This window comes from Eriocheir sinensis, chromosome 28 (genome assembly GCF_024679095.1).
Source record: "Eriocheir sinensis breed Jianghai 21 chromosome 28, ASM2467909v1, whole genome shotgun sequence".
Classification (NCBI taxonomy): Eukaryota; Metazoa; Arthropoda; class Malacostraca; order Decapoda; family Varunidae; genus Eriocheir; species Eriocheir sinensis.
The window spans coordinates 3901666-3913015 of NC_066536.1; positions in this window are offsets into that span (position 1 = coordinate 3901666).

The window sequence follows — 11350 nt, forward strand, 5'->3', positions numbered from 1 at the left end:
TCATAATGGATCCGTCATACCCGAAGCGATGCATAAATGAATCCCATGAATAGGAAGGCGCAGCGCGGCCTCAAGACACCGGAATGTGATGGGCGCGAGACAAGAGAGAGCCGCTGCGTGCCATGAACATAATAGAATAAGAAGCAATGACGGAAATATGATACAACAATAAAAGTGAAATGCAGTAACACGCTCGTTTAAAATTTGTTTGTGTTGGTCGTTTGTTAAGATAGGTATCGCTCCCCGCTACAAGCATAAACACATCATAAATAGGTGTTTATCCTCATCAGAATCGGTCATAGCTCGTCTACTGCTTGACAAAGATTTCCTCCAACGCCTTCCACGTCTCTCTGTCTGATGTTACAGTACATTATTCTTCACCGGCAATGCTCTTAATTTAATCTCGGCTCTTCGTCTGACTGAGTTTACCTACAACTCTTGGGGCGCCACTTTGTTACTTTGGTTGTCCATGTTCATGAGAGTACATGGTATACATATGATCGTAAGTACATGTCTGCATGGATACTTGCATATGTGCCAGCAGAGAGAGAGAGAGAGAGAGAGAGAGAGAGAGGGAGAAAGGCTGCGTCGTCAAGCTCCATCACTTACGTCAGCCAGTCAGTCAGTCAGTGAGTCAAGATATATAGATAAGTAAGTAGGAATGGAGGTAGGCAGATAAGTAAACACAAGGTTCCCATTATGCATACTTAAAACAAGGTAAGAGAAAAAGGCCGGCCGGCAGACAGACAGGTAGGCACGCCTCACCTGCCTGGATTGTCACGCAGTAATGGGCGGCAGGTGAGTCTCCTTGATGAGCGCTACCTACCTGAGTCCAGACGAAGGTGAACCACTTGAGAGAGAGAGAGAGAGAGAGAGAGAGAGAGAGAGATTATATTAACCGCAAGCAAAACAAAATAGCAGTTAACGAATAATGGGAAAATAATTTCACTCTCGTTTGGACACTCGTTTTGTATTTTTTTGGTCTTAGTTGATAATAAAACCTTCTGTTTATGACATTCCACTTATTTTTGGTTGCGAATCCTGTTTTTTTTTCCATTTTCAGTCATCCTTATTATTTTTTCCTCGTTTTTCCTTTGTACCTTTGCCCAACAGAGGAAAATACATCACTACATCTGACATTCATTCTAACATATCATCGTGTTCTTCCATTGCTCGTTCATATTATCTTCAACCCTCCTCTGCTTTTTCCGTCTCAGTAACAACGTGTCTGAAAAAAAAATCGCATCAATCATCGGATCTACCCTATTTACCCCCCCTTTCGTTGTCTCCTTACCTCCGCCCCTACCTCTGCCCCTCCACCCTTTTCACCCTTCCTTTCGTTATCGTCTTTACGCCCATCCCTCTTTCCCTCCATTCTATTTACTCTCCTTTCGTTATCTCCTTCCCTCCGCCCATCCCTCTGTCCTTTTTCACCCTCCCTTTCCTTATCTTCTTTACGTTCATCCTTCTTTCCCTCCATCCTATTTACCCTCCCTTCGTTATGTCCTTCCTTCCACCCATCCCTCCGTCCCTCCACCCCGTCCATCTTCCATTTCTTGATCTGTCCTTTTCATCCAGCTTATTATCCTTCCGCCCATCCGTCTCCCCTGTCCTCCTTAATCTCTCTCTTTCTTTCTTCCGTTCAATCGTTTTTTTTCTTTCTTTCTAGTTTTCTTTCTCTTTCATTTTCTTTCTTTCTTTCTCAATTTCTTTCCCTCCTTCCTTCTGTCTTTTTTCTTTCTTTCTTTTCTTTTTTTCTCTGTTTGTTTGTTTGTTTGTTTGTTTCTTTATCTCTCTCTCTCTCTCTCTCTCTCTCTCTCTCTCTCTCTCTCTCTCTCTCTCTCTCTCTCTCTCTCTCTCTCTCACTTCACGTCTCATCTCAAGGCTGTGAAGACGCGAATGAGACCTTTTTCAGAGTGCAGGTTTTTACCCAACTATGGCGAAGGTCGACCTGGGGAGGAATGCTTGATATTATGTTAAAGGTGACGAGGATGGGGGTGGTGGCGAGGGTGTTGGGGGGATGGTGGTGGGGATGGTAGCGGGGATGGTGGTGGTAGCGGTGGTGACTTGTGCTGGTGGTGGTGGTGGTTTTATTAATGATGAGGATGGCATTGGGGTTTAGATCATCAGATTTCGTACTAGGAGAAGACACTGGAGAACTCATTTTATTATAACGGTAGTACACGTAGCAGTAATTTTAGTAGTATTTGGAGTAGTATTGTAAGTTGTATTGGCATTTGGTAGTAGCTGTTTTAGTAGTAGTGATGTTCATTATAGCAAGACTCGGAATAGTAATAGTAGGAGTAGGAGTAGAAGTCGTAATAGTAATAGTAAAAACAGTAGTAGGAATAGTAGCAGCAGGAATAGAAGTAACAATAGTAATGGTTGTAGGAGTAGTATCACTATTTCCATCATCATCATCATCATCATCATCATCATCATCATCATCATCTTCAGTCGCAGTAACCTCAGCAGCAACGGCAATAACAACAACAGTTACAACATCAATAGCAAAAACAAACAAGCAAACATCTGCCATTCCGGAGGCTTCACGCGGGGCATTCCCACATACCATTTTCCTCTTACTGCCCGTATAAAAAAAGGGACGAGGAATAAATAACCTTGCCTCTTCATATTTTGTCCCACTATTACGTCCCCAAAAAACTGGTCCACGGCACACAAGGTTATGGCGACGGGTGGGGCATGTAAAGGGGGATTGGAGGGGAAGGAGACGGGGAGGAAGGGGGAGGGAAGGGGTTCAAAGGAGAGTGATTGAGGGGTATATGTGACGGAATGTAGGGAAGGAACAGGGAAGGCCGGGAGGAGGGTAAGCTTTTAGGGGTAGGAGAGGGAATAAGGGGAAGAAAAAGGGAAAATAAAGGGAAGGGGAAGGGAGGATAGAGATGAGTGACTGAGGGGTATGTGTGAGGGAATGTAGGGGAAGGGAGTGTAGGGAAGGACACAGCCGGAATGAGGGCCAGTTCTTAGGGATAGGAGAGGAGGGAATGATGGTCAGGAAAGAGGGAGGGGAAGGGGAGGGGAGGAAGGGGAAAAGGAAGGGAGGCGAGTGATTGTAGGGTATATGTGAGGGAATGTAGGAAAGGGACAGTGCGGAGGGACACATAGCCCGGAGGAGAGTCAGCTTTTATGGGCGGGAAGGGGCGGGAATGAGGGGAAGAGTGGGGAGAAGTGGTGGGGAAGGCTCCTCGGCAGGTCTGGTACGGGAGATGTTGGGGAAATAAAGGGGAGTTACGGAGGAAGAAGGAATAAAAGGAGAGGACAAATTGCAGGGTTGGGGAGGGCATAGGGAAAGGAAGGGAGAGAGGCGGAGGTGGGGAAGGGTCCTACGAGGGTATCCTATAAACATCGGGGTATATGAGGAGTTCAGGACCAAGAAGGGATAGCAGGGAAGGGTATATAGAAGAGAGGGGACAACACTAAAGGAAAGGGAGGAATGTAGGGGAGCATAGAGATAAGGGGAGGGAGTGGAAGAGCAGGAGGGAATTGGTTGGGTCTGCATTATGGGGAGAAGGGAAAGGGACTATGGGGAGAAGGGAACTAGAAGAGAGACAGACTGATAAGATAGTGTGATATGGGGAGGAATGTTGGAGAATGTGCAAAAGGAATGAGTAGCAGAAAATGAGAAACATGTGGGTGAGGTTTTTATTGGCAGGGAAAGGGAGGCTGTTGAAAGGATATGATATGAATGGGGAAAGAGATGGAAATGTTAAGGTATATAGAATGAAGGGAGGGAGGGAAACTACTATGCAAAGGGAAAGAGCAAAGAGGACTAAAAAGAGACTGAGGAGAAGGCATAATATAGAGAATACGGTAGAGAAAGGTAGAGGGTAAAGGAATGAAATAGGAAATGCAAAAAAGATTGGAATAATATATGCCCAAACCTATATATAAGAACATGGGGTAAAAGAACAGTGGGAAAACGTGCGTAAAGGGTGACAAATAAGGAGGGTTGGAAGAAGTAGGTGGTGTCGAGGGAACGGAAGGAGGGAGTGGTTGAAGGGAAGTGGGAGGAGACGGTGAAGGTCGGGGAGGGAGAACGAGAGTGGTTAGCAATAATAAGGAGAGATGGAGAGAGAGATAGAGAGAGAGAGAGAGAGAGAGAGAGAGAGAGAGAGAGAGAGAGAGAGAGAGAGAGAGAGAGAGAGAGAGAGAGAGAGAGAGAGAATGACGTAATGTACAATAACTGAGCTGATACTGCAAGATTAGGAGGAAAAACACTGCGATTATTATGTGGAGGTTGACTGGATACACACACACACACACACACACACGCACACGCACACGCACACGTTCAGGAATATCTAATGGATTTTATTGGATGATAGGATTCTCTCTCTCTCTCTCTCTCTCTCTCTCTCTCTCGCTCGCTCGCTCGCTTGCTCAGCCTTGATCCTCCTACCCCGTAACTGCAGCCAGGGCCGTCCGAGCCTTGGCAGTGGAGGGCGGGGAAAAAAAGGACAGGCGACATAACGATAAAGTGTAGAGAATGTGGCGCAAAAACAGGCTGACATGTAGCTGTGTGTGTTTTGTGCTAGTGTGTTTCTTTGTAGGTGTTTGTTTTTGTTTTGTTTGTGTTTGTGTGTTAATATATATGGGTTTGTTTTGTTTTTTGTTTGGTTTTGATTGTGTGTTTGTTTGTGTGTTTGTTTTTGTTTTGTGTGTGTTTGCTTTTGTTTTTGTGTGTTTGTGTTTGTTTATTTGTTTGTGTGTGTTTGTGTTTGCCTGCTTGTTTGTTTGCGTTGTTTTTAGTTTGTTTATGTGTTTGTGTATGTGTTCGATATGTAAAAATAAATAATATAGATGAAAAGATAGAGGATAGAAGATAATAATAATAATAATAATAATAATAATAATAATAATAATAATAATAATAATAATAATAATAATAATAATGATAATAATAATAGAGTAATGAGTATTTATTTCGCGTCATGGTTATTATTTTATTGTTCCTCCTCATTGTTGTTGTCGCAATTTCCAACGCGTCATTATCCTCACCTTGGATTGTTATTATTGTTGATGATGATGTGAATTGTGTTATTATTATTGTTGTTGCTGGGAGCGGTGGGGGAAGAGAAGAAGAGGAAGAAGGAGAAGAGGAAGAAAAAGGAGAAGAAGAAGAAGAAAAAGAAAAAGAAGAAGAAGAAAAAAAGTAGAAGAAGAGGAAGAAGAAGGAGAAGAGGAAGAAAAAGGAGAAGAAGAAGAAGAAAAAGAAAAAGAAGAAAAAAAGTTGAAGAAGAAGAAGAAAATGATGAAGAAAAAAAACAAGAACAAGAACAAGAAAAACAAGATGAAAATAAAAGGTAATTAGGATAAGAAGATGAATGCGATAATGGACTCGGTTATAGTAAAAGACAAAACAAAGAAAACTTAAACACCAAACGAGTCAAACCAAAACAAATAAAAACAAAACAAAAGAAGCAGGATAATCAAATACAAAAATAAAAACAATACAAGCAATGAAGTACAGTAAGAATTCCAAAGAAGCAGCACTACCCCTCTCCCCCTTAACATAAAAAAAGAAAGAGAGAAAAGAACAACCACACACGCGTTAGAGTTCGAAAACGTAAATTAAGCGACGAGTGAAGTGCGCCACCATAAACCTTGCCAAGGCCCGACAACACGACAGCGGGCATTCAGCGGGGCGAGGTCCGTAGGCACTCACATCCTGGTTAGCATACAGTGCCGGCCGTCCCCGCGTGTTGTTGTTGTTGTTGTTGTTGGTGGTGGTGGTGGTGGATGTAGGATAGGACTCTAAAACCCAAATCAGTTCGAAAACTGGATTGAGTTTGTAAAGTAATGAAAGAAAGAATAGGAGAAGCGATTGACTGAAAGAGAAAGAAAGAAAGGAATAAGAGCGAAAGAAAGAAAGAAAGGAAGGAAGGAAGAAAAATGGAAGAAAGAAAGAGCAATAAAAATGAATGAATGGTAGATGGATTGGGATAGATTAAGAGAGAGAGAGAGAGAGAGAGAGAGAGAGAGAGAGAGAGAGAGAGAGAGAGAGAGAGAGAGAGAGAATAGAAGATGTATTTCATGTCTTGTTGTATTTGTTCAGTGTCTGTCCAAAATAAATCTGTGTCTTCAAAGGAGGAATGAGACAAAAAAAAAAAAAAAAAGAACCCCCACTGTGGACAGGAATAGGAGTGGAGAAAAATAAACAAATACCAGAAAAAATAACAGATGCAGCATGACCAACAACAACAACAACAGTAACAATGGAGACGAAAAATAAGTAAAGTGAAAAGAAAAAAAAACAGGAACGAGAAGTAAAACAGAAAAATGATGACGACGAACACGAGAGAAAAAAAAAGGAAGAAGAGGAAGAAGACGACAACGAAAGGAAAGGACGAAGAAGACGAAGGAGGAAAAAAAAAGAACTGAAAAAGAGGAATTCGAAGGAGGAAGACGAGGAGGAGGAGGAGGAGGAGGAGAGGAAGAGGAGGTGTCCCCGGTGACCAGATGTGGCTGGGCGCCCTTGGGGAGGATCACTTCTTGTTGCGTCGCGAGCGTTGAGATCTCCCTCAGGGGCGTGGTGGCCTCCTCCTCCTCCTCCTCCTCCTCTTCCCCCTCTTCCTCCTCCTTCTCCTTCTCCTTCTCCTTCTCCTCGTTACTGTCTTTATCCTTCTTTTCCTCTTCCTTTCGGCTGTCCATCTCTCTGCCCCATCTTTTTATCTTTTCTTTTTTCTTTATCATTTATTATCTCTCTCTCCTTGCTTATTCTGTACATGCCTATCTTCCCTTATCTGCTGTCTTTATTCCATTCTCCTTTTTATCAGCGTAATCATGAGGCAATCACTCTTATTCAGTCCCTCGCCATCATTATTTATCCTCTCCTATCTCTCCTTCGCATCCTTCATCCCCGTTCATGGCCCTCCTCTTCTTTCTTTCGTTCTCCATCTTCCATCCTTCATTTCTGTTGGGTTCCTTGTGTGTGTCCAGCTCCCTTCCATTTATAATCTTTCCTTCTTTCCTTTTTTTTTTTCCTGTCTCTCATTGTTTTCCTATTCACGGATGTTCAAGTTTTCCCTTTTATTTCGCTCTTTTCAGCTGGCGCCGCTTGCGTTTTCATTTATTGTTTTTTTTTCTTCTTCTGTTTCGGTATTTTCATTTGACTTTCATGGACTTTTCTCTGCATACACGTCGTTTTGCATTGTTGGTATGTCTTATTATCTCCCGTCTATTCTTTTCTACTCATTTCTTATCTTCTTGTTCTTCCATCTTTTTCTTTTCAACGACATTCCTTATCCCCGTCGTTCTTTTCTCATTTATCTTTTCCATTCTTCCTCTGCTTCCTTCTTCTTGCTTTCGTCGCTTCTTTCTATTGTAACTTTTTATTTCGTCCTTTTCCTTCGTCTTTTCTTCCTCCTTCGTCCCTCCCTCTCGTCCTTCCTTTCTTTCCCGTTCAGTTTAATATTTTCCTTTACTTTTGCATGTTTCTTTTTTCTGTCCATCCTTTCAATCCTTCGTCCCATCCTTCTTTCGCTCTCACGCCCTTCCTACAATGCCTTCGTACCTTCCCTCTTTCGTCTCTTCATCCTTCTTTTATTTCTAGTATCCTCTCTTTCGCCCTTCATGCTTTCCCTATCTTCTTCTCTTTCTTCTTTCGTCCATTTGCTTCTCTCTTTGTCCAACACTCATTCCTTTCATTCTTCACTCATTTCTTGCCTCATTGTCCTTCTCTCTCCTCTCTCCTTATTATTCCTCCCTTCTTTTGTCTCTCCTCCCTTCCCTTCTTCTCTTCCTGTGTTCTTCCCCCTTCTCTTTCATTTCTCTGCTCTTTCATCCCTTCTTCCTCCTCCCTCTTTCCTTCATTTCATTCCTCCTTTCCTTTTCTATTCCTTTTATCCTGCTTTTATCCTCTCATCCTTCTCTTCTCTCTCTCCTTCCCTTCAGTCCCACCTTCTTCTGTCCCGTTGTTGTTCTTCTCCTTTTCTCTTTCTCATCATTCATCCCTTCCTTCTTTTGTCCCTTTCTCCTTTCCTCCCTTCCTTCGTTCGTTCATTTGTTCCTCCACTCTTTCCTCCATTCGTCCCTTCATTTCTCTCTTCTCACGTCTCTTCATCCTTCTCCTTCTCTCCTTCTCTTCATTCTTTTCTTCCTTCTCCTCTTCCCCTCTTCCCTTCATTCCTCCCCTCTTTCATCCCTTCGTCCTTCTCTCTCCCACTTCTTCTCTCATTACCATCCTTCGTCCATCTGTCCCTTCCTCTACTTCTCTTTTATCCCTTTCTCGTCCCTTCGTCCCGTCGCCCTTCTCTACCCTTCTTCCTTTCATTCCTCCCTTGTTTTGTCTCTCCCTCCGTCCCTCCCTTCGTCCTTTCCTCCTTCCATTTTTCGTTCCTTCTCCCTCCCTCCTCCTCATTTTTCCCTTTTTTCTTTTCCTCGTCCTTCCTCTTCCTCTCTCCTTCCCTTCATTCCTCCCTTCTTTCATACATTCGTCCCTCTCCCTCCCACCTCCTCTCTCATTCCCTTCATTCGTCTATCTGTCCCTCCCTCTACTTCTCTTTTATCCTTTTTCGTCCCTTCGTACCGTTGTCCTTCTCCTTCCCCCTCCATCCCTTCCTTCGTTCCCCCCTCAGTCCCTCCCTTCCTCCTCCCCCGGGCCACCAAGGGCGACTCCTTCCTCCGCTAAAGGTCGGGGGTCAGCGGATGGGTTGTGAAGCGCCGGGATGTGTCTCACCTGATTTCCTAACCAGGTGAAGACAGGTAAGGTGGCCCTCCGTCTTGTTTTCACCTGAGAAGTGTTGTTTTCGGTCACCTGAGCATGTGGTCGAGGGATAACAGGGGCAGCAGATCACACACACACCTGCACTCCTTGTCTCCTTAATAAATGTGTCGCTGTCTATACCTGCCTGCAGTCCCAACACGTGTCTGCCTTGATATGCTCTTCCCTTTGTATATAACTGCTGTTCCTTGAGTATATGGTTATCACTGTGCGGTGTGAAGATGTGTTTGGCTGCGTCGGTGCTGCCATCTTCGTGGTATCGCGTGTCGCAGCTGCAAACGTATATAGGATAACCTTGATGTGTGGTCAGCGGGATACTCACTGTTTGGATTTGGCTGCGTGAGTGTTGCCACCTCCACACCATCACCTGACTCTACCTGGAAACGTATGGAGTCACCTTGGTGTGTCTTTACCTGGATATTCACTGCTTGATAAATCACGATCACCTGAACGTGTTGCAGCCTCCAAATAGGAAAGCTTAGGAATGTAGAGAGTCACCTTGATGTCTCGTTACCTGGGTAGTCACTCTTTGGCTTCCCGAACTTATCGCCTGAACTTACGATCGTCTGGACGTGTTGCCACCTACATATAGGAGAGCTTAGTGTTTGCCCAGCCGCCTCTCCGTCACCCGATACCCTCCCGCCAAGCCTCTTAGACCCGGCACAATAGCGGGAGGTTGATAGAGTACGGCGCGGGGAGGGAGAGGAACAAGTTCTTAAAATAATAATATTTCGCGTTAAATGGCAAAAGGTTAATCGAGGAGATGGAGGAAGCCAAACAACAACTTATTCTTGCCGATATATTCAGGGGGAGATAGAGCGCAGCGGGGAATAAACAAATGATTTTATCGATATTCGGAGTAAAATGTGTGACGACGATGAAGGGAGTGGAGAGTAAACTTATTCCTCCATCCATCAGACACGCGGGAGAGAGGCGGCGCGGGAGGAAAGCAAAATGCGAAACAGGGAACATTAGCAGTGTACAAACAAAGCAATGGGAAGTAAAGAGATAGCAATATAAACAGCATATCATAAAGTTACTCGTCTATCCATCAGACACGCGGGAGAGAGGCGGCGCGGGAGGAAAGCAAAATGCGAAACAGGGAACATTAGCAGTGTACAAACAAAGCAACGTGAAGTAAATAGATAGCAATATAAACAGCATAGCATAAAGTAATTCGTTCATCCATCAGACAAGCGGGAGGAAGGCCGCGCGAGAGGAAAGCAACAGAAGGAAGAGGGAACATTAGAAGCACGCAAATATAGCAACGCGGAGTAAAGAGACAGGGAAATAAACAGAGTATCAGGAAATGTACATAATAACAGAATTCAAATGGTAAGAGGAAGCAAACACGTACATAGGAAGTAAACAGAGTAAGAGAGTAAACAGTGGAGCAAAATGCAAAATAATGTAATGTGAAGTAGAGACAGATAAATAAAGTAGCCGGACGTATAGATAACAACATATATTCAGCAGTAACAGGACTTAGGGTGACAGGGAACAGGGTAACAGGAAGTAAGCAGAATGACAAAGCAGGCAAAGGGGAAGCAGATTAACGGAGAGTAATGGGAGTAAGAAAATAAATATAGCAATAGGAAATGAAAAGACAATAAATTAAGAGAAACGAGTAATAAAACAGCAAGAGGCGTATTAAGAGAAGATGGAGTAGCAGGGAAGAGAATAACATGAAACCAATAAAGAAAGAGATGAACAGATAACAGGGGGGGGGGGATAAAGAGGGGAAGAGGGATGAGGGAATGGGACTGAGGGCTTTGTAGGGGAATGGGAGACTAGGAAAAGAGGGGAAAGGGAGGGGAGAGGTTTGGAGAAGAAGAGGGAATGAGAGGAGGAGCGGGGACGAGACGAAATGAGACGAGAAGTAGGTAAAGATGATAAACAGAAAACAAAGGGGGGATAAAGAGGGGAGGAGGAAGGAGAGAAGGGGATTGAGGGTTCGGTAGAGAAATGGGACACCAGAAAAAGAGGGAAAAGGAAGGAAGAGGATAAAAGAAGAGCGAATGAGAGGAGCGTGGAGGAGATGAAATGAGACGAGAAGTTGGCAAAATAACAGGAAATACAAAAGCAAAGAGTAGAAAAAATGCAATTGCTCTCACAAAAAATGAACAGCCCTTACGAAACAATAAAAGTAAGCAAGTTAAAGCGATTCATCAACGTCATAGGCGTATAAAAAAAGGCAATTCAAGGGGCGGTCCATTAGAGCCTTTGTCTGTACGCCGGCAGAGCTTTAAATTACCTGACGTGAAACACCTGAGAGAAGGAGGTAACACGCACTCTCCCTACCCCCCTACCCCCCTTCTCTCTCTCTCTCTCTCTATCTATCTATCTATCGCTGCCAGACGAAGGTGGAGGGAGGGAGGGAGAAGCAAAAAGCGCAGCCACGTAACAGTGAATAAAAAGTGAGTCAGAGGATGGGAGCGAGGACACCCAATAAGACCCCTTCAAGGCTACGAGCGAGGAGGAGGAGGAGGAGGAGGAGGAGGGACAGACAGACAGACACAAGGGAAGAAGAAGAAGAAGAAGGTCTAGCAAAAAGGCGACAAAATAGGTGGAGGATGCTGCGAAGAGGAGGAGGTGGGACAGGCAGAC